General features: G+C 43.3%; 1 long non-coding RNA gene across 2 annotated transcripts in view; it reads left to right on the top strand.

Moving 5' to 3' along the window:
- LOC143435532 (uncharacterized) overlaps positions 1-24,713 on the top strand; it is a 77,682-nt gene that overhangs the window by 24,710 nt on the left and 28,259 nt on the right. The window contains exon 3 of one of the 2 annotated variants that reach the window (XR_013105908.1): positions 4,308-4,576. The exons of the other annotated variant lie outside the window; for it this stretch is intronic. This is a non-coding gene — a long non-coding RNA (uncharacterized LOC143435532). Of the gene's footprint in view, positions 1-4,307; positions 4,577-24,713 lie in introns of those variants that run through there. 2 annotated transcript variants of the gene reach the window in all.

Raw genomic sequence — 24,713 nt, 5'->3', positions numbered from 1 at the left:
CTCTGGGAACTCCTCTAGTAGCTGCTAGCAGCAAGATCGAAGTGGGGGGGGAGGGGGAGCAGGGGTCAAGGGACAGAGCAGATGAAGCTGCAGGACCTGTGCCTTTCTCCAAGTAGAAAAGCTTCAGCTTTTGTCTGTGTCTATAAATTTGGTCTTTTGAAAACCGAAAATTTGTATTGTTTAAAGCACCCTATCTTCACATCCAGTTGAAGATGAATATTCTATTGGGGATATAGCTAAATAGTAGAGCACATGCCTTATATTCCGGAGGCCCTGTCAATCTCCAGTACTGCACAATACAATACAATAAAACAAAATAAAATAAACACAGAAAATGACTATAGTAGGCCATGGGTGCACTCTAAAGGATTTGGAGATGGGGAGTTGACATTATTTTGTGTGTATGACTGACAGATGAAGATTAGACAGAGGCTGAGGAGTTGATGAAGTATTTAAGAGTACCTGTTGCTCTTGAAGAGGACCTGGGTTTGATTCCCAGGACCCACATGTTGGCTCGCAATGGACTGTAAGTGTCCAGTTCCAGGGGGATCTGACATCTTCCTCTGACAACTGCCAGCACCAGGGACACACATGGTACCCAGGTATACATACATGCAGGCAAAACACTCATCTGTGTAAAGTAAGAAAGCAAATCTAAATCTACAAATTCAGAACTGTTGGGAGCCGCAGTGCCAAGATGGCGCGGACATCCTGTCCTCCCACTTGTAAACAACTGACTGCGCAGGTGCAAAAGGCAAAAGGCGCGCCAAAGTCACTGCCCATCCCGAGGCGTAATATGGGGTGATGAGTGAACAGCCAATCAGAAGTAAACACGCCACTCTAGGGTATATATAGCAGTGCCTTTCCCAGGCTTGGGGTCTTTTCCGCTTTTGCTGTTACAAGAAGTAAAGCCTCGTCTGTAGTGATACCCGATTACTGCCTCCGTGTCCTTATTCGCGGGCGAAGGGGACACAAAAGAGGTGTGCGGAACACAGAACCTCATTTTTAAAACAGAAAGATGTAGAATAAAACAACTGGAAGTCCAGGAAAGAGAACATAGTGGTTTAGGTAGGAAAGCTACCTCCATGCTGTGAACTAACAGGAACAGGACAATGCTTATATTTTATTTCTAAGATAGAGCCCCACCATGTATCCTGGAGTAGTCTTGAGCTCTCTATGTAGCACAGGGTAGCCCTGATTTTGAGACAATCCTCTCATCCTCTCGCCTCAGCGCTGCTGGGATAATAACCATTAGCTACCACATCCGGTTGGAGTAGAATTGGCAGGACTTGGAGATGAAGTGGATCCTCTAAGTGGGAGATGCCAAGGATATTTCTAGATTTCTGATTAGGGACATTTGGTGAGTGCCATTTCCTGGGGTGGGAAGTCCAATTTGGGTGTGAACTTCAGTTTGGTTTTGTTCTCATGTGATGACATACCCCCAGTGGAAACAGCTGAGTCTGGGAGTCTGGGCTTGAGAAAGCACGTGGGGGAGTGGATTTAATCACCAAGCAACCTGACTGAGCTAGCTGAAGGTTTGAGTGCAGGGAGGCACACACAAATGTTTAGAAATCAGAAACATTAAGTAATTCTAATGAAGGAGACAGAGGAGGAACAGGCCATGAGACAGGAAAACTAGGATCCTGGCTAAGTCTGGTGGAGCAGGTCTGTAATTCCAGCTACTTGCAAACTGACCCAGAAGAACCACAAGTTCAAGACCACCCGGACTACAGAGTGAGAATCTAGTTTATAATTTAATGGAGGGAAAAAATACTAAAAGAAGAAGTTAGAGAGATGGCTCAGACATTAAGAGCACTTGCTTTTGAAGCAAGATCTGATTTCATTCCTAGTACCCCAGTGGCTCAGCTATCCCTGTTAGCATTCTGTCTAAGCTCCATCTCACAATTACCTGGCAACAGCCATGTGGGCCTGACTCACTATAAAAGGGGCTGCTTGCCCCCTCCTCCCTCTCTTGATCTCTTGCCTTCTTGCTCCTGCTCTGTTCCCTCTCTCGTTCCTCATTCCCTTCCCCCATCTATCCATGTGCTCATGGCTGGCCTCTACTCCTCTACTTTTCTATTCTCTCCACCTCTACTACCCTCTTAACTCCCTTCCCCATGCCCTGAATAAACTCTATTCCCTCGGGCATGGGGTGGGGGGAAGGGATGCCTCAGCATGGGCCCGCTGAGACACCTCCTCCCCGCAATACCTCATCACACCTCCATAGAACATAACTACCCCTCTCTCTATATATATTTTTATAAACACATCAATCCCTAACTCCAGTTGCAAGGGATTAGACACCGTCTTCTGGCCTCTAAGGGCACTAGGCACACATGTAGTGCACATACAGCTAGGCAGACAAAACACTCATACACAAAAATGAACTTTGAAAATCAAAATAAAACAAACAAACAAACAAACAAAAACCTAAAAGGAGGCCCAGGGACATAAGTCAATGGTAGAGTGTTTACATGGCTGTGTGAGGCCCTGCATTCAACTTCCAGCACCACAAAACAGAAGGCTTAGAAAATGGAGAGGGAAGTTTCAAGGGATGAGTAACTAACAGGGTCCAGAATCCTAGTAAGTTGAGGGCAGATAATCGCTCCTTGGGGTTAGTCAACTGGAGGACCATTAATGAGAATAATATTGGTGAAGCAATGTGGACAGGATCCAAATTAAATGCACTGGAAAATGAACTTATTTTTTTTTTTTTGACTGAAGCCATGGAAACTGTGTGCACAGAGAACTCTTTTTGTTTTCGATAAAAACACCCGGCCGGGCGGTGGTGGCACAATCCTAGCACTTGGGAAGCAGAGGCAGGCGGATTTCTGAGTTTGAGGCCAGCCTGGTCTACAGAGTGAGTTCCAGGACAGCCAGGGCTACACAGAGAAACCCTGTCTCGAAAAACCAAAAAAAAAAAAAAAAGAAAAGAAAACACCCAGTCAGGTGTGCAGAGAGGTCCGGAACGCAGGAAGAAAATCCAGGCTGTATGTTCATATCTGTGACCCAATCATTAACTAGATAAAAGAGCTGAGGTGATGAGCTAATTGGAAAGAAGATGGCTGAGGTGGGATAAACATATATGTACTTTGGGGGTGTGGCCCAGAAAAGAAGGAAGGTGGAGCTGGAGAGATAGATCAGCAGTTAAGAGCGCTGGCTGATCTTCAAGAGGACCCAGGTTCAATTCCCAGCACCCACATGGAGGTTCACCACAGGTGTAATTCTAGTGCCAGGGAATCCAACATGTTCTTTTGGCCTTGTTGGGCACCAGATATAAAAGTGTTACATGGGCACACATGCAGGCCAAACACCCCTTCATATACAAATAATGAAATAAAAGTTAAAATAATGAAATTGAAGAAGGTTCTGGCAGACAGCCCAAAAGGAGCTACTTAGCTTGGTGCCGTTCCAAAATTAATAAAGCTAGCCCACTGAGAGACGAGTGAGAAGATAGTTGGAACCCAAGAGAGGGAGAAAAGCTGCAGCTTTACAGTGAGTCTGGGTGGAACCTAATCATTGACATAAACAGACTGTGTGAATTAGGTCAACCCATTCCAAGAAGACACAAACTTATTCACGGATGGGTCTTTCGTTCCATTGAGAAAGTAATCACTTTTTTTTTTTTTTTAAAGGAACGGACATTATGACGACCCTTGTTTAAGTTAATTTATTATATTTACCACTTGAAATTCAGAACCTTTAAAATTCCACAAATGCCACTGTCCAGTGAGGAAGCACTCATGTAATCCCAACACCTGCTACTTGAGAGCAGAATGCTCATGAATGTACCACCAGCCTGGCATCCATAATATGGCACTGTTTTTAAACTAGCACAGGAGCCTGGTGGTAGTGCTGCACACGCCTTTAATCCTGGCACTAGGGAGGCAGAGGCAGGTGGATCTCTGAGTTCAAGGCCAGCCAGGTCTACGTATCAAGTTCCAGGATAGTCAGGGCTACACAGAGAAACCCTGCCTCTGAAAAGAAATAAAACTACAACAAACAAACAAACAAATCAAAGGGGCTAAAGAGATATAGTTCAGTGGCGTGAGGACCTTAGTTTGCTTCCCAGCTGACAGCTGCTTGTAACTCCCAAACTCCATGGAATTCAACAGTGTGCTCCATACCAGTACTCACCGGCACACATAGACACACACATGTACACACAATAAAAAATATTGAAAAGCAATCGCTTTAGAAACAAAGCAAAAATAAAGCCATGACATCGTTACAGAGCATATACACTGTATGCTAACAGTATGAATGCATAAGAAGCCCCACACTAACTGCCAACTTCCTGTTCGCAGTTGCCAACAAGGAGAGGAGGGGACGGCGGCAGGAGGAGCATTGTTTCTGCAAGGTTTTCTTTCTTTTTTCGAGGTGAAATTATCCAAGGAATATCGAGCACGTTGAATTTGAAGAGGGGCTCCCTAGCTGTTCACTAGAATGAGTCTAACCCATTGCGTCATGGTGAGGAATGGATTAATCCATCTGAAGTGCTTTGGAAAGGACCGGGACATTCCTACGCCCAATAAACACAAGCTATCTGAATCCACTTCTCTCCTTTCTGCACTTTGCTGTGTGAATAAAAAGACTTGGTTCTTAAAACGTATCTTTGTTACATTCATGTTTAATTGTACAAAATAATGAGGCTTTTTTTTTTTTTTGGCAGTTTCACAATGAATGTAACATACTTAGCTCATTTAACTCCCTCTTTAATTTTCTTGCCCTCTCTCCCTGACTCACTTTGTTCTTTCAAACGCCTTCCCTTTCTGCATCCAGGATTTCTAATGTCTACACACATGAGAGATGAAAACATTGAACATTTGCCTTTCTGAGTCTGGCTTACTTCACCTAACATGATCTTTGGTGCCATCAGTTTGCCTGACCACACATGACATGATTTTGTTCTTCTCTATGACTGAATAAAAATCTCGTTGCTCGCACACACACACACACACACACACACACACACACACACACACACACGCACGCACGCGCACACGCACGCACACACGCACGCGCACGCACACTTCCTTTATCCATGTATCTGCTGATGACTGCTAGACTGATTCTGTGACTTGGCCATGGTAAATATTCCCCAGTAAACATGGACATGCGAGCTTTTCTGTAGTATGCCAACCTACAGTCCCTCTAGTATATTACAAGGAGAAGGGCAGCTGGATCACATGGCCGCTTTAGTTTTGTTTTTTAAGTAACCTCCGTAGTAATTTCTCAAGTGGCTGCCCTGAATTTATATTCCCCTTTCCTGTATCTTGGCTAGTGTTTGTCTTTTTTTTTCCTTTCAAGCGTGAGTGTGTGTATGAGTGTGTGAGTGTGTGTGTGCGCATGTGTGCTGAACAAATGTGTGTACTGATGGGTGAATGTAGAAGCCAGAAGACAACCATGAGAGTCACTCCTCTAGTGATTTTAGTCCCTGGGATCCACATGGTAGAAGGAAAGAACTGACTCCCATAGATTCTCTTCTGATTTCATGTACTCCTTGCATGCACGTGCACACACAAGAGAAAATTTTAAAATGTAGATTTTCTTAGTATAGAGGTTCATTCCCTCAATCTCAGCCTAGGGAAGCTGAAGTGGAAGGATTACTGGGAGTCTGAGGGTGGTCTGAGCTACCACAGCAGGTACAAAGCCAACCAGAGCTACATAGAGAAAGAGAGAGATCTTGTAGACAGAGGGAAAAGGTTGCTGTTATCCTTTCAGTCTCTAATGTAGCTGGTGGCTATTAACAGGCAACAGCGAAACTGCTTCATGGGAGTCATTCCATCTGCTGTTACTAATGCTGTTGGCACCTCAAAAGGACAAAGCAAACAGCTAATTGCTGGTCCTATCAGAGCCTGGAGCTGGGCTTCCCTTAAACTTCGACTTGCATTTAGATCTGGGAGAGGTTACCAGTTTGGAAAATTTATAATTGCACAAAGCTTCCTTCTATGGTCAAGAAGCAGAAACATGCAATTGTTTGGAGCTTGATCTTGCAAACAGATGAAGCTTGGGAGCTCACTCTCCTCCTAGCAGGGCCCGGGCAGGAATGGATAGGGGTCATAATGAATTGGTAGGGACTACAGGACATGGTGCTGCAATGCTGCAATACCAGAACATGGGAGGTAGAAACTAGGAGGATCAGAAGGCCATCCTTGATTACTCTGAGTTCAAGAACAGCTGGGTTATATGAAACCCTGTCTCAAAAACCCAAAGAATGGTATGGACCAGAGCTAGAGAGTGATGGCTCAGTGGTTAAGAGCACTGACTGTTCTTCCAGACGTCTTGAGTTCAGTTCCTAGCAACCACATGGTAGCTCAAAACCATCTGTAGTGGGATCCAATGCCCTCTTCTGGTGTGTTTGAAGACAACTACAGTGTACTCATATACATTAAATCAATCAATCAATCAATCAATCAATCAATCAATCAATCTTTTCTAAAAACCCAACGGCCAGGGACAGAAAGAAACGAATAGATACTGCCTTGCTGCTCAGTGATAGGTCCTGGGACAGACAGAAATCCTAATTTTTCTACAGGATCTTCATGTTCTTTTCTGAAGAGTACTTTGGGGTTTTTTGTTGTTTTGTTTTTCATCCTTCTAACTTTAAGAGATGTTTTCCTTGAAATACAGCTCCTTTCAAACATTTGTCTCAGGGTTGCTCTTTTGGAAAGATTCTTGTTATGAAATTCAGGCTGACCTGGAACTTGTGATTCTTCTGCTTCAACCTTCTGAGGACTAGCATACCATCCTGGGTATTAAATGCATATGGGTTAGGAATTTAAGAAAAAAAAATGTCATCTCATCAGCATCTGTGGAAGTTGGACCCAGCTTCACACTGCTTGCCTTATCCACTGCTGGCCTGGCTACAGGCTGCAACCTTCAACCCTGGGTAGATGGTAAATAATTCTAATCAGTTGGGTGCTAGAGGGGTGGCTCGGCAGTTATGAGCACTTGCTTTTTCCAGAGGACCTGGGTTTAATTCTCAATAACCACACGGTAGCTCATATCATCCATAACTCTAGTTCCAGGGGCTCTGATGTTATCTTCTGACTTCTGTGGGCAACAGGCTCACATGTGGTGCATAGACATGCGTGCAAGCAAAACACTCATGTACGTCTTTAAGCAAAAATTTAAAAAATGATCCTAATGTAGATCGAAGCCCCAGCGTTTCTGTTTTAGAATGATGAAAGCAAGCACAATTGTGCACGATGAATGTGGAAGTGGGTACAGGGGTAGGGAGGGGACAGTGACAAACATAATATTCTCATCAAAGCTTCAAAGTAGCAAAGGACAATTGCAATAAAATTTGGAGGGGAGCTATCATAGCTGAGCAAGCCACAGGGGAGTGTGAAGAAACTGCTAGAAAGATACTGTGGGGTTAATGGAGAGGACCATAGCTCATGGAGGCAATGAGTGAACAGTCAGGCAGTCATTTCATTATCCCAACCTCATCAGCCTTCATCAAGTATTTCAGATACCTTATAAGGACACACATGATATGGCATCAATTGAAGGGCGGAAACTAGGAGGTGAACTCAGAGCAGAGCCAAGCACAAGGCTCCATATGCATACCATGCTGCCACAAAGGGTGGGCCCAAAAGTTCGTTTTAAGCTTTCTAGCAGCCAACAGGAAAGGGGAAACCTTGCTGTTACACAATTCACAATGTCCAGGAGATAAAAAACAAACCTAATTGCTCAGAAGGGCAACTGTTCTCAGTCCTAAGATCAGACAGGAATTCCTCCCAGGGGCCTCAGAGAGGATGCTGTGGGATACAATGAACAACATCCTTGACAACATCCTTCCAATAGCGGTAGCAACAAGTTTCAAAGGGCTGTTTTTCATAAGGGCCCTTAGGATCAGCCTCTGGTCAGTATCCCAAAAAAAGCAGGCCGTTAGAAACTAAAAATAGCATGTGAAGGTACAGAACAGGGAATCTAGTGCTCACATGGGTGGGAAAAGGTTATATATAGGCACACACCACACACACATACACCACACACACACACACACACACACACACACACACACACACACACACACAATGTCTCTGGAAGAATAAATTGGCAATAGTGGTTGCCTGGATGGAAAGGAAGTAGAGAACTGTGTCCTGGGACAGGAGAGAGAGAGAGAGAGAGAGAGAGAGAGAGAGAGAGAGAGAGAGAGAGAGAGAGAGAGATCAAGATCCTTCTTACCCCAGCTCACATTGCCTGGATTTCATTAAGCATGGTTTATCCTTTTGTCAATAAGAGTATTGATTAATCGTTAAAATAATAATGGCATTCAAGGGTCAGAGGGTCAGAGGCATTTTGTCCCTGGGCTGCAGGCAGGGCAAAGATGTTCAAATATTAGCTTTGATGTTCAAATAAGGAAAGGAAGTGAGATGGGCTGTCATGCATGCCTCTATTTTCAACGCTTAGGACATTGAGGCTGGATGATTGTGAATTCAAAACCAGTCTGGACTGCATGGTGAGATTTTTGTTGAGTAAGGGGAGTGAGGAGAGAGGAGACAGGGAGAGAGGGAGAGGTAGAGGGAGGGAGAGAGAGGTAAAAGAAGGGAAGAAGGGAGGGAGGAGGAGAGAGAGAGGGAGAGAGAGACACACACACAGAGAGAGAGAGACATACAGAGAGAGGGAGAGAGAGAGAGAGAGAGAGAACTTAGTGTCCCAGTGGTGTGGCTCACCTCTGATTATCTGAGACCCACACACTCAGAAGGCTAAGGTAAGCTGATCAAAAGTTCCGAAAGAAGATCTTGGAGGAGATGGGAGAGAGAAAATTGTGATCAGAATATAGTGTATGAATTTTTAATTTAAAAAATGGTTCAGAAAAGTCTGGGGCTACAATAAGAAGGAAGCAAAGCAATATTTATCAAGCAACTCTGGATATGAATGGGCTTTAATTTTTTTCTTTTTGCTTTATCTCATTTACTCCACATAGTAACCCTGCTAGAAACATTTACCTCAGCAATCTTCCTTGGAGAAGACACAGGAGTTGAGCTGCTTTTATTGTTGCTGTTCTTCATATAATTGATTTTTAGGATGGATGAGCAAGAGGGAACAAAACATGCATCTGCACTGCATCTTAAAAAGCAGCCATGAAGGTGGAGACCCAGGGACTCCCCCCTTGGTGCTGCCTCCAGAGAAACATCTTTCCATTTCTTCGCCTGGGCTTGGAGTGCTGACAGAGCCCTAGACTTCAGGCTCAGGATCAGAATTCACTCAAAATTCAGAGAACCAAGTGAAAGCAGGAGGGCCAGTGTTAAATGCATTTCAGGAAAAAAAAACCAGCAAAGATAATGTTAGTATGGGTGTTGCCTGGTCTTGTTACTTAAAAACTACCTCCATACAAGGCCTTTGTCTAAATCCTGGTGCAGGTGGAAGAACAGATCCTCGCTTCCTGACCAGAGTGGAAATCTTGGTTTGTCATTCTATCCATGCTGGCCTGGATAAGTTGGGGCCATTTTTCTCTGTGCTGCTTGGCTGCAGCAAAGCAGTCGTGTTGAAAGTGTTCTGTCTTGCCAGGGTGCCTCTTTCCTGATCCTTTGCCTAGAGAAGTTGGATTGTGTTCCACATTCTTCTGTTGGCACATCTGGAAACCTGCCTAGCACCCAAGCCAAGATATATGAAGCAAAAAAGAGAACCCGAGGTGCCCACATACTTAAGTCCCAAAGTTTCTAGTTAGTCTTTTTTGTTACTGTCTTTAAGAACATTACATTTAAATAATGTTCACTGTCATTATCTGTAAGTTCTGTAGCTTTATTTTCCAACCCTAGCGACCCTACCCAGGATCCCGATTACTGGCTAAGGTAGTAAGAACAATTTGGAGATTTTAGAAGAATTTTCAACCACAAAGAGGGGAACAATGAGAACGTTCTGTACAACCCCCATTGTCCTTTTTTTTTTTCCTAAACGGAATTGAGCTGACCAGTCAATTTTCTTGCCCAGTTCTGTTAAAGTTTTACTGAGCTTTCAGAACCTTGGCTAACTTCCCTTTTCATGTAGTTGCCAGTGACTTTGAATTTGTGCTGACGAGGCCCTCTGCTGTCTGCAGAGAGTAGGGCAACACCATAAATCCTGAAGGGGGAGCATTTTTTCTCTGCAGTAGAACAAGTTCATGAGTTATGTCCAATTATTAGAGTGGCTGATTCCCCAAATCAGGAGATTTCTAATGCCCTGGTGCACCTTAACTTCACAGCCCTGTTTCTTTTTTCTCACAGATGTGTGTGGTGACACAGTTTGAAAAGAAACATTATTTCAAACTGCATTTTAGACATTAAGGGACTATCATCCAAATTAGGATCTGGGGGCCACCTTGGGGTCTCACTGAAACAGAATTGGGTATGGTAATCAATACTGTTGTCCCAAAAGAGAAAAAAAACACTCAGAGAAATAAAGCTAGGAAGACGTATAGCTCTGCTTGCCTGGATCTTTCTGGGACATTTATTTCAGCATTCCTAGAAGAAAGTTGCCCGTTGTTCAAGTTCAAGGGCAATTCAGGCCCCAATCTATTCGGAAGGACGTGCTTTTCCTATCAGGAGCCTATTCTGATCCACTAAGGCCTGCATAGGAGCTGCAGGAAAGCAAGGGTGACTGACCCTGTCAAATCTCAGAGGCCCTGATAAGAACACCAAGATACAGCCACTCTTCCATACAAAGTTCAGTCCATCTTCTGCCAACACCCGGAACACAGTTACCATTGATGTTGACTCCCCATTGTTCCTGATCGGGGAGAATGGAAGGGAACTAACACTTACTCAGGGTGAGGACTCTTATCAGGTCCTCCACACAATGTTTTATCATTTACAGCAGTCGTAGTAAACAGTACCAAATGGCAACATCTTCTATGGACTCTAGGCCCACTTCCATACTAGATGCTTCACCTTAGCTGCATTTAACCCTTACAACCTTGGGAAGGTCCTCTTCTCCCACCTTGGGTTTCTGATCTTGAACCCGGGCTTGCATAGAAAATACTTTTACCTACTGAACTATTCTGCTTGGCTGCCAGTGTTGTTTGAACGTGTGTCTATTGGAGTGTTTATTTGCCATTCCTATATTATTTTTTACTGACGTTTCTTTGTGCGAGCTCTTATCGAGGTCTTCCGTTTTAGCTGGCTTTCTCTGACTATTTCAGTAAGGGAAGTGGGGGGATGGAGTACCACTTTATTATTGCCCTTTAGGAATAGAAGTATAGATTCCCTGTTTAGCCTCCATTGACAGCCACATTGGAAGCCTCCTCCTTACTACTGGGTGGGATAGGAGCTCCATGACTACGTTTCCCACGACACCTCTCACCTCCTGAGGTAGAGGAGTGGGAGTTCCTTGCTGCTGTTCCCCACATGGCCTCCACCGACGTAACAGAGTGTGGAGAATACTGGCCTTGTTACTGGTGGGCAATAGCAAAAGAAACAACGCTCCAGTTGATGCTGTCCCACGAGGAAGGAAAGGGTCACCTTATTACTAACTAACGAAGCTGTAAGTCTCATTTGACCTCCCCTGTAAAGCTGGAATTCAAGGTAATCCTTTGCTACATAACAAGTTCAAGGTCAGCCTGGGTTATAAAAGACCTTGTCTCAGAAACCAGCTTTACAGCATTCTAGTCTGGAAAGGGTTGGAGTCTCTATTCTCCCTTTACCCTTTGCTGGTAGAGTAGCGCCCCAGCTTTTCCATGTACACCTATGGTGGGATGAGCAACACCTAAACATCTTCTCCACAGGAGCACGGTGGCTTACGTGTGTTTGCACACTCAGATGCCGTCTACATAATAATAATCATCTAAAGGTATTTAGGACTGGGAGTGACGCTTGAACAGTTAAGAGCGAACCCCGCTCTTCGAGAGGACCCAAGTTTGGTGTCTAATACCTCTATTGGGCAGCACTCAACATAAATTTGTATTTCCAGTGGGTCTGATGCCCTCTTCTGACCTTTCAATGATCTCAGTGAGCAACTGCACATGCAAGACATACACTCACACAGACACACATATCTACACACAGATAACAAAGATAACAAAGCAAATATTTGAAAAAATAAGAGAGAGAGAGAGAGAGAGAGAGAGAGAGAGAGAGAGAGAGAGAAAGAAAGAGAGACTTGAAAAGTATCTTGTTGGCTTTGGCAGTTAGATTGAAATAAATGAATAACTCAAAGTTTAAAATCAAAATAGCTGAGGCTGTAGGTCATGCAGTAAAGTGTTTGCATGGAGACGGAGGCAGGAGGAGGATCAGAAAGTCAAGGTCATCCTTTGCTAAGAACAAGTTCAAGGCCAGCCTGGCTACAAGAGACCTTGTCTTAGAAACCCAAAAGGAAACAAGTTAAAAGCCTAAATAACAATGAAACATCACTACTCCCTTGTCGGGACGGTACAGACAGTGACCATACCACATGGAGTGACAGGAGAAAGCAAGAGCTGCAGTCTTTCCTAGCTGGTGGGAAGGTACAATGGCACTTACACCCTACTAAAGTAGTTTCGGAAGCCATGCAGGCACCACATGATCTGTCAACGGCACTGCTGAGCTCGAATCCCAGAGAAACACAACTTGGCAATGAGTGCTCCTAGCAAGTTTTTATCTGTTGAGACAAGGTCTTGGAATGTAGCCCAACCTGTCCTCCAGATCTCAGCAATTCTACGCCTCAGTCACCCACCCTGGAATTCTGAGATCACAGGCATCCTCTTCCTTTCATGTTTGGCTTCACTGTGTGTGTGTGTGTGTGTGTGTGATGTTCCTGTTTCTCCCAAATTCTGAGATTATAAGGATTGTAAGGTCAGCCTGGGTTACAAAAGGTCACCCTAGTTGGCTTATATAGTACTGGGAACTTGGGAACTAGCGTTTCCTCCATGGTAAGTACTCTACCAAGTGACCAAGTGAGGTACACCCCAGACATTGTGGTTTTAATGTCCAACTCAGTTTTATCCTGTGTGTGTGTTGTGGTGTGAGTATACTGTTGTATCACACTTTACCTTATTCTCTTGAGTAAGGGTCTCTCACTGAACCTGGAGCTCATTGTTCTAGTTAGGCTGTCTACCTGGGGAACTCCAGGATCCTCCTGGTTCTTCCCTCCAGTGCTCTGGATACCAATGTGCTTTGTGTGTGTGGGGGGGTGGGGGGGGGTGTTGTTGAGGATCTGAACTCATACCTTAATGCTTACACAGAAAGAACTCTTATCATTGTGTGATCACTCCAAGCCCCTTTAAAAATTAGCATATATTTTTCGTACATAGTAATGGCTTCTGTAGACATTTATAGAGGCTCTTAAAAAACAAAATTAAACAAAACAAAACCAATTAAAAATGGGCTGGGCAGTGGTGGTGCATGCCTTTAACCCCAGTACTCAGGAGGCAGAGAATCTCTAAATTTAAGGCCAGCCTAGACTAAACAGCAAGTTACAGGACAGCCAGGGTTAAACAGAGAAAGTCTGTCTCAACAAAAGCAAACCAAACCTAAATACGGAACTACCATATGACCCGGCTATACAGCTCCTACACATATACCTGAAGGACTCCAAAAATTCAGCTTACTACAGAGAAACTTGTGCACCTATCTTTTAAAAAGATTTTATTTATTTTATGTATAAGTGTTTTGGCTGCATGTATTTATGTATACCACATGTGTTCCTGGTGTCCATAGAGATTAAAAGAGGGTGCCAAATTCCTTGGAAATAGTTACAGATGGTTGTGAGCCACCATGTGGGTGTTTGGAATTGAACCTGGGTCCATTGGAAGAGCAGTCAGTGACTTAGCTGCTAAGTCATCTCTCCAGCCCCAGGCATCCAACTTTATTGCTGCACTATTTCCAACAGACAAACCAAGGAGCTGGGCGGTGGTGGCGAATGCTTTTAATCCCAGCACTTGGGAGGCAGAGGCAGGTGGATTTCTGAGTTCGAGGCCAGCCTCGTCTACAGAGTGAGTTCCAGGACAGCCAGGACTACAGAGAGAAACCTTGTCTCGAAAAACAAAAAACAAAAAAACAAAAACAAAACAACAACAACAACAACAACAAACAAAAAAAGAAAAGAAAAAAAGAAAAAAAAAGACAAACCAAGGAATAAGTTTAGATATTCTTCAGTAGAATGAATACAGAAACTATGATATGGAGGCTGGAGAAATAACTAAGTGGTTAAGGGCACTTGTTGTTCTTCCAGTGGACCAGAGTTCAGTTCCCAGCACTCGCAATGGGTGGCTCACAATAGCTACTAGCTCTAACTCCAGGAAATCTGACTCTCTTCGGGCCTTGTGAACACCTACACTCGCAACACACACACACACACACACACACACACACACAATTTTAAAAATTAAAATAAAAATTAAAAAGAAAATATGGTATGTACACATAACATAAGAAAGCTTTATTCAACCATGAAGAATAAACTGTCTATTTTTTTTTCTTTTTTAGGAAAAAGGACTTGAGACCATTGTATTAAGCTGTCAGTTATTCTTTGTCAACTTCACACAAATGCAGACATACTTTCGAAGAAGGAAATCTCAATTCAGTCATTGCATCAGTCAGCCTGGCCTATGGGGCATTTTCCTGATTGTTGATTCAAAAGGGAAGGCCAAGTCCTTTGTAGGTGGTGCCATCCCTTGGCTAATAGTCTTGGGCCATATAAGAAAGCAGGCTGAGGAAACCATGGGAAACAATCCAGTACGCGGCACCGGCACCCCTCCATGGCCTATGTTTTAATTCCTGCCTTCAGGTTCCTGCCCTGACATCCCTTAATGAAGAATTGCAACCTGTAAAGTAATAAGTTGCTTCCTTCTAAGTTGCTTTGGCTTAGAGTTTTATCCCAGCAACAGAGACACAAAGTGGAAGTATAAGCCAGACTTAGAGAAATCCTGCATCTTTTCTCTCATTTGTGAGCCATAGATTTTATCAGTACATAAACAAAATCATGCATGTTTATAGACCATAAAAGTTTTACTCTCAGTCACCAGAAACTGGAAGCGTACATGTTCATCATCGGGTGGATGCTTGAACAGACTGTGATGCACTCACATCATCTGGCTCAGTATAATAAAAGAACAAACGACTGATACACACAAGAACTTCAGTGGAGCTCCAGACAATCAGGTTGCATGAAAAAGCCAGTCCTGAGCTGGGATGTAGCACAGTGGCAGAACACTTGCCTAACATGAGCAAGGCCCTGGATTCAGTCCCTGATATTAAACAAACAAACAAACAAACAAACAGACAAAGCCATCTCCCAAAGGTCATGTGCAGCTTGATTCAATTCCAATGACTGTAGAGTTAAAGAAGGGGCAGAGGTGGCTATAAAGAGCATGATGGGGATCTTTGTACTTTTTTTTTTTTTTTTTTTTGAGACAGGTTGCTCTGTGTAGCCTGGCTGTTCTGGAACTTACTATGTAGGTCAGGCTGGCCTCAAACTCACAAGTGCCAGGATCGAAGGAGTGCCCCACGCTACTACACAGCTCTGTATCGGTCTTTTAAAAATTATTTTATGTCTATCTTTTCCTGCCTATATGTCTGTGTTCCACATGTGCCTGGTACCCATAGAGGCTAGAATAAGGTGCTGGATTCCCCTGGAACTGGAGTTACAATTACAAAAGGTTGTGAGGCACTACCTTGTGAGTGATGAAATCAAACTTGAGTCCTCTGGAAAGAGCAGTCAGTCCTCTTAATCACTGAGCCACCTCTTTGGTCCAGGTATCTTTTATTTTACTTATGTCATTTTTGTAGTGTACAATAATTCATTAGTTACTATTTAGCCCCAATCAATAGGACTGCATGATATCAAAGCTGCCAGGCACGGTAGCACACACCTTTAATCTCAGCACTCAGGAAGCAGAGGCAGGTGGATCTCTTGTGTACAAGGCCAGCTTCATCTACAGAGTGAGTTCCAGAACAGCCAGGGCTACACAGAGAAACCCTGTCTCACAAAACAAACAAACAAATCTTGATCTCAAAGAATAGAGAATCAGCAGGGCATGATGTTTCCTGTCTGTGATTGAAGCTGGTGCAGGAGGATTGTCAATTTGAGGTCAGCCTACACCACATAGTCAGGTCTAGGCCAGCTTGGAATACACAAGAACCTGTATCAGAAAAAGAAAGAAAGAAAGAAAGAAAGAAAGAAAGAAAGAAAGAAAGAAAGAAAGAAAGAAAGAAAGAAAAAAAACAACTCAGGAGAAACTTAAGCCCAGAATGTCTCAAAACCAAAGACATAAGATGAACAGGACAAGATTACCTGGGATAGGGAGGACGGCTAACAAAAAGGGACCGGCACAAGAAATCATGTCTATTGTTCTGAAGCACAGTGACTTTGGTTGACAACCATTCACTGACTATTTTTAAAAAGCTAAGAGAGGATTGTAAATGTTCCCAGCCAAAGTAATGCTAAAGCTCGGAGGTGACAGAAAGATGTGAATTACCCTGCCCTGACCAGTGTGCATTGTATATCAGCTCACACCTGATAAATAGGTATGAGGATTATATGCCAGTTAAAAAAAGTAAAGAATGTCTCCCTTTTGTAATGACTTCCTGTTTGCCAGTCCCCATTTGGTTACTGGTGGCACCTTCTAAGTGTGGCTCTTGACTCTGTCAAGCTGTTACTTCAGATTATCTTTCATTTCCTTGCTGCTGCCGTGGCCTCAGTCATTCATGGCTCCCAAAGACACTGAAACCATCATCACTGTGATGAGGTGACAGGTTCTGAGAAAGACTTCTTAGCCTCCCTTCCCAAATTTCTTTGTGACAGTTAGGTCCAACATTTTGAAAGGAGAGACATTTTTTTTTTCCTTTAGAACCTTTTCCACTGACTTCTGTTTCTCCTTTTCTATTAAGTGTCTCATAACCTCAATTTTTATCATACACACTTAATATATGTATTTAAACCTGTGCCCCAGATTCCCTTGGTTTCACAACTTCCCTGTCCTTTCCAGACACTTTCTGAAGCCAGGTATGGTAGGTAGGACAGTGGGTGCAAATCCATTCCCAGATACATAGCACGTCTCAGGGCAGCCTGGGTTACATGACATCCTGTCTTTAAAAAGTCACAAACAGAGTGGGGATGATGGCTCAGGGGTCAAGAACACTGGCTGCCTTTTCAGGAGATCTGGGTTGGATTCCTAGAACCCCAGTAGTGGCTCATGACCCTCTATCTGTACCTCTACTTCTGGGGGATACTATACCCTCCTCTGGCTACCAAGGACACCAGGCTTGCGTGTGATATACAAACGTGCATGCAGGCAAAACACTCATATGCATAAAATAAGACAAAAACATAGGTAGAGAAGACAAAAACAAATAAAACTGATAACCACCGAGGATACTTTAAGGCTGGCCTAGTTCAGTAACTCAACTTCACCTTTATGAATATCTATCTGCATAAGCTACCCAGGCAAACATGTACAGCTGTGGGTGAAGTTGTCCCAACACTCCAACACATGTACACATAAGCTTGCTGTCTGTCTTTCTCTCTCTTATCCTTGTTTTATTATCACACTGTAAGCCACAATCCTCTTGCCTCAGTTTCCCAAGTGCTGGGATTGCAGGCATACAGCACCATGCTTATTGCTAGCTACAGTTTTTGCACCCTCAGTTCCAATCAATCCCTGATTGAAAATATTTAGGGGGTAGAAATTATTCTAAAAAAAAAAATGCTTCTCCACGGAGCATGATGGTATACACTTCTACAATACCAACACTTGGGAAACTGAAGCAGGAGGCTTGAGTCAGGCCAGCCTGGGCTACAGCATGAAAGCCTGACCCAACCCAATTGACCAACCCAACCCAACCCAACCCAATTGACCAAACCAAACCAAACACCCCCCCCCAAACCAACCAACCAACCAATCAACCAACCAACCAACCAATCAAAAAAGACCAGTTGAATACTGTGTAGCTGCTTTTCCTCTGCCATAAAACCTTCCATTCGTGTAGGGAAGCTCTTTAAGCTCAGGAAATAAGGTGCTCAAATGCATCAGAAGTTCTGGAAGCTGACTAGATATAGTAAGTAGTAGGCCCGTCCCTCCACAAGCATATATAAGCAGGATTGCTGAGAAACACTTTCAGACCCGGTGAGCTGCCTAGACTCGGCTCAGGCCAACCTAGTTTCCCCAAAGAGGCAGAGACCAGCTAAACTGCCTGCAAGAGTCAAAATAGCCACACTGCCCGAAAGAGACACTGTAACACCTTCAGCTGCCTGCACTCTGCAGTGTGCTCCAGAGGTCTAGCTTTCATGACACATGCTGGGGCGGGCTTTGGTGATGCAGCTGTCTTTTAGCCATTTTTGCTCCTGTAAGTAATTCCTGACCCTTATTCCTGTAGGTAACCTCAATAAAACTCATTGATCCACCAAGTTGGATTTTGGTGGATCCTTAAGTTGGTCTGTCATTGGTTCCCTATCTTGGGTGAGCAGGTTGTTTTTTTTTTTTTCATGTCTCCACCGGAATATTATACAAGAGCCAACAAGATGGCTCAGCTGATAAAAGCACTTGCCTTTTGCCTGGTTTGGGGGGTTTGAGCCCCCCAGACTCACGTATGCTTGCTAGTTTTATGAAAACTTGACAAGCTAAAGTTACGTTAGAAGGGGCACCTCAGGTGTTGGACACATGGCTCAGCAGTTGAGAATACTTCCTGCTCTTGCAGAAGACACGGGTTTAGTCCCTAGCACCCACACAGTGGCTCACACCCATCTGTAATTCCAGTTCTAGAGGATTTGATCTTTAAGGGCACCAGGCATATATGTGATTCACATACACACATGCATGTAAACACTCACACACACAAAAAAAACAAAATAAATAAATCTAAAAAGAGAAGCTAAAAAAAGAGCTTCTTTCCCTCTCTCTGTGCCCTTTCTCTCTCCCTCTCCCTTTCACTCTCCCCATGGTAACTTCCCTGGTCTCCATCCTTGGGGCTAATGAACTCATCCACCCAAGAGCAGCTTCCGAACAAATCCACATTTAATATTAAAAAAGAAGTAAAAGAGAAAAATCTCAATAAAGAATATACTACTACCAGATTAGCCTGTTGGCAAGCCTGTGGTATATTTTCTTGACTATAATGTTTGATATGTGGGAGTGCCCAGCTCACGGTGGATGGTGCCACCCATGGGCTGGTGGTCCTGGATTGTGTAAAAATGCAGGCTGTGCAAACCTTGGGGACTCAGCTAGTTAAGCAGTATCTGTCTATGGCCTCTGCTGTTATCTGAAGTGTAAAATGAAACAGAACCCTTTCCTCCCCAAGTTGTTTTGCTTTTCGAGACAGGGTTTCTCTTTGTAGCCCTCACTGTCCTGGAACTCACTCTGTAGACCAGGCTAGTCTCAAACTCACAAAGATTCACCTGCACCTTGCTGAGATTAAAGGTGTGCACCACTGCTCCCCAGCAGCCATGATATTTTATGACAGCAGTAGAAATTCTAAGATACCAAGTAAAAGTAGAAGGTAAAAATTATATTCCATAAGGGTTTTCTTGGTCATGTACACTGTCCACACACACACATATACCATGCACATATATACAATTACAATAAAGGTAAATAATCTTTAAAAATTCAAAGAGAATGCTTGATTCCTAGTACTATTGTGAATTCTGAGAGAAAAAGTTAAGGGGGGGGGGGAAATAGAAAGGATATTGACTTGGGAATTTCTATCACAGAGCTGAGAGACGATTCTCCCAATGGAAAGTAATCAAGGATTAAAGATGAAGCCCGAGGCTTGGATAGGGTGGGGGAAGGGTGAGGAATGTTGACAAAAGTGCCAGTTAATGGGAGATGGAAGCAGGAGGGTCTTGAGTTCAAGATTCTGTCTTGAAAAAAATGGGGCCGGGCAGTGGTGGTGCACGCCTTTGATCCCAGCATTGGGATCAAATGGGAGGCAGAGGCAGGCGGATTTCTGAGTTCGAGGCTAGCCTGGTCTACATAGTGAGTTCCAGGACAGCCAGGACTACAGAGAGAAACCCTGTCTTGAAAAACCAAAAAAAAAAAAAAAAAGAAAAGAAAAAAGAAAAAAAGAAAAAAAATGGGGTATATGTGTGTCAAAATAATGGGGTATGTGTGTCTCCTGGAAGCAGGAAGTCTTTCCTGACTCCTAAGGTTTAGGTATTTCCGCTAGGGTTCCCATAGCACCTGGTTTGCCCATTATTGTGTTTCTCATTATGGCAAATCCTAATAATCTATTTACTTATTTGTAGACAACAGCTTCCTAAAGGGTGGGTCCTGTGATTAAATTCGGGGTTGTAAAAAGTCTGGCTGCAATTGGTTAGTCAACGTTCAACAACCCCAAATGAATTCCAACTCAAAAGGCCAGTGAGCCCGAAGTGCTTCTGGTGACACTTGTCTGGGCTGCATTCTGTACCCTCACTGTAATCTTGGCACGAAATCCACGAGGGCACTTTCCACTACTGCACAGGCCGTCACGCTACATGATGCCAACAAACCCTGCCTGAACCATGACTCAAATCTTGAGATTACGGTATGATATGAATTACAATGTTTTTACTGTAGTTTTCTGTTCTTACAGAAATGCAAAGGTTTAAATATGAAGAACAGTGTTTTAATATTTTCCTGCCCTCATTCTTTAGAATGTTAAGTACCATATTAGGGTTAGGGCTTCTTTGGATGGTACTGGTCAAAACACTTATTTTTTTTTTTTTTTAAATTCCTCTTTGAGGCTGCAGTGATGGCTTATCAGTTAGGGTCACTGTTCTTCCAGAGGACTGGGGTTCAATACCCAGCATACACAGGGTGCTCACAACCATCTATAATTCCAGCTCCAGGGAATCTAATGTCCTCTTCTGGCTTCAGATTGCACTAGGCATACACATGGTAAGTAGGAATATATGCAGGCAAACAGCCATATTGTAAGATAAAATATTTTTTAAAAAATTAAAAATTGCTGACTTGAGTCTTATAAAACCTTTTAAAAATAAATCGGGCTTGGAATTAGAACAGACTTTCAGGCAACCTCTGAAACAGTAGTAAATACACTTCTGTCATTTTATACTACATTCTTAAGTAATGTGGCAGTCTCAGTGTGACTAGTGTAAAGTCTCAGTATCAATCACCCCTGGAAAACCTTAAAGATATGCTAGATTCTGCAGTACCAAATATTTAGTCAAGTCTAATTCACATAAAATAAATGAACAATCCACTTCATTAGTATTTAAATGCTCTTTCATCTTTAATAAATACATGCTTTTGATCTCAGTACTCAGGAGGCAGAGGCAGGCAGATCTTTGTGAATTCAAGGCTAGCCTAGTCAGAACAGCCAGAACTGCATATAAAGAGCTTGTCTCAAAAATTCTGTCAATTCTCACCAGAGAAGCTTCCTCTTGCAGTAGTGACTAAGCACAGAGACCCACAACTGGTAAACATACAAAAACTGGGAGCCTATAGGGTACTCAGCCTTAAATAGGACATACATATCACCTCTCTCCCCAAAGCCTCTGCATCTTCACAGAAGAGGGGACAAGAAAGAGCCCCAGGCACCAGGCAGTGGTGGCACACGCCTTTAATCCCAGCACTTGGGAGGCAGAGGCAGGCAGATTTCTGAGTTCGAGGCCAGCCTGGTCTACAGAGTGAGTTCCAGGATAGCCAAGGTTATATAGAGAAACCTTGTCAAAAAAAAAAAAAAAAAAAAAAAAAAAAAAAAAAAAAAAAAAAAAAAACCAAAAAGAAAGAGCCCCAGACACAGGTGCTTCATAACTTTAAGGAAACAGTGTATCCAGACACAACAGGCAGATGCATAACTTTCATAGTGTCACACTGCAGGATAGCCCACACACAGAAGGCAATGCAATGTTTCATAGTGGATAGTATTACTTGTAAAGAAGACATTGCTAACTCTAGCACAGCCACTAAAAACGCTGTAGGCAGATTTCTTTAAGTTCAAGGCTAGCTTGCTCTACATACTGAGTTCCAAGACAGCCAGGGCTATGTGGAGAGACTCCATCTCTACCACCCCCTTCCAGGAAAAGAAAACTTGAAGATGGGTGGGGAATGAAATGAGAATGGAGAGGGTGGATTTGGGAGGAGTGGATGAGATTAAAATATAGCAAATCCTCGACGTTAATTAAAATGTTCTTTAGAAGCCTCCTGGAGACTGAGGGTGCCTCAGGATCTGGGACCCTGTCATACTCAATACATGCTTATCAGCCAGCACACAGCCTATTTATGACAATACGTTGAGCTATTCACCCGAGGTGTTTGCACTCAGTGTGTGTAGCCAGTGAGTGTGCACTGGGCACTGTGTTGTTACCATGACTACTGGGGCCCTAGCAAGCTGACAGGTGCTTAAGCTATTTCACATCCCACTGCTAAGAGCCTCTAGCCATAGTGACTCAAGTTGTCTGTTTCCTCCTTCTCTAGAGCCTTTGCTTTATTTACTCCCCCTAGTGGCAGCAGTTTCTGTTGTTTGGTTTGGATTTTCAAGAAAGGATTTCTTTATGCAGCCTTGGCTGTCCTGAAACTCCTGTAGACTAGGCTGGCCTCGACTCGAGATCTGCCTGTCTCTATCTCCCAAATGCTGGGACTAAAGGCGTACACTACCACGGCCCCGCACATTTCTTGAGTGTTGTAAATGTAGCCCAGGATGACCTTGAACTCTTCCTACCTTTACCTCCAAACTGCTAGGATCCTAGGCCTTTGCTACCATACATACTTTTGGTGATTTTTTTCCCCCTATGTTCAAGCCCAGGGTCTTGTGCATGCTGTGAGCACTGAACTATGTCCCCAGCCTGGAAGTTTTAAAATAAGCAGAGTACAGTTGCTCTTGTCACAAAAAATGTATGAGACAATGGATCTATTTTGTTAATTTGCTGCAGTAATTTTATAACACATGTATTTTATAACCTATATGTATTCTTACACTGTAAAATTCAAATATATACAAAATCGTATTTTTAAATTAAATTTTAATTTATTTTGTGTGGCAGGGCATATGTGGCAGCCAGAGGACAAATTATGGGCACAAAGCAGCTTGGGAGCTGACACCTTTACCTGGTGAGCCATCTTGTTAGTCCTGCAAGATCATTTAAAAATTATATACTTGTTGTTTTTGAGACAGCATCTCACTATGTAGCTTTAAATGTACTGGAACTTGCTATGCAGACCAGACTAACTCAGAAGTCCTAGTACTCCTGAGTACTAGGGTTAAAGGTCTGGGCTATCATAGCTGGCTTAAAACTAACTTTTAAAAAGAAAAAGAATTAAGCCAGGCATGGTGGTGTATGACTGTAATCCAAGCTTGTTAGGACCAGAGGAAGGATTGACAGAATTTGAGATCCTGCCTCAAAAAAGCTGCACCCCACAAAAGGGGAAAATTTCATAATAATGAAAAAATTATAAAGAGCTATATCTTAACAATAATCCCATTGAGCATCATTCTACCTGACATATTATTCTGCAGAATTTGCTTTCTCCTCCTTCTGCCTCTTTGTAGTTTCCCTCTTGCTTCCTAAGCACTGAAACACTGGAATTACAGGTGTATGCCACCATACTTGGGTGTTCTTAAACAAGAAATCTCAGGTGAACAAAGATTTACAGGAGCAAAATAGATCTCAAGACATGGAGGGAGGAAGGGACATCAACCATTCAGATGCTTGCTGCTCTTGGTAACCTGTAACTCCACCTCCAGGGGAGTCTGATGCCCTTTCGGCAGCCATGGAGATGCATGTAAGTATGCAAACCAACATGCTCACACAGGTACACATAAATAACATCTTAAGCCAGGTGTGGTGCCACATGCCCTTAGTCACGGTACAGGGGAAGCTGAGGCAGGCCGATCTCTGGGAGTTCCAAGTCAGACAGGGCTACATAGTGAGACTGTGTCTGAAATAAAAGGTTTTAAAAATCTTAAATAAAAAACACAAAAGGGAGTTAGGGTGTGGAGGCCAGTCTGGACTAAATGTGTCTTAAAAAAAAAAAAAAAAAAACTTCAAAAAATTTAAAGAGGAAATCATTAGCTGTAGTCCCTGTCATTAACCCCCCACCGTCTCAACAGTAGCCTCTTGTTAGATGCAGCAGTATCCCGGAGCCGGCGGCTATTTTGTGGTACTTGGTTGCAAGAAGCAGAATGGCTGTTGGGAAAACCCAGCAAAGTACTAATATGTACAAGACTTGGCTTGGAAATATGACAGGAATTAATTTCAACTGTGTGCCTGCCTGTCACTGTGTTGTCTGTTTCTTCTCCCATTTGCAGTTACAAGAGGTCAGCACATAGATGACTAAGGTTGACTTACTACTACAGATGATACCCTAAAGAGGACTCCAAAGATGCATGACTGTCTTGTATCCAAACTTGAGATCTTAATATACAGGGATTACAAGAAGCCTGGGGGTGGGGGGAGTCTTTGACAAAAGCTGAGCAAAAAAAAAAAAAAAAAAAAAGCCAGGTGTTGACTTCAGGAAGCCAATCAACTGAGGCCTCAGTAAAGACTAAGACTTAGGGGCTGACTTCACTTCCCCTGCTCAGGTAATGGGTTCTCCACACAGAGCACTGTCTCCCAATAGTCTCTAGCCTGACCACTGGGCAGGATGAGTGCAAAGCCACCATCTCCAGCCTTGTTATTTCTCTGTGTGTAGCAGGGAGCACCTATCACTGGATTCCCTTCTGCAGACCACTTCATTAGCAGGGAGGGGTAGGAAGGCAGGCCAATAGAGATAGTGCTTTTCAAAAACTCAATTCTAGGTATTTCATAATAACCCTCAGTTTAAGAGTCATGTGCTATTAACTGACCCTAACACTTTTGATAGGGAACAC

Source organism: Arvicanthis niloticus, chromosome X (assembly GCF_011762505.2).
Source record: "Arvicanthis niloticus isolate mArvNil1 chromosome X, mArvNil1.pat.X, whole genome shotgun sequence".
NCBI classification, from domain to species: domain Eukaryota; kingdom Metazoa; phylum Chordata; class Mammalia; order Rodentia; family Muridae; genus Arvicanthis; species Arvicanthis niloticus.
This window is presented reverse-complemented; position numbering and strand designations above follow the sequence as displayed.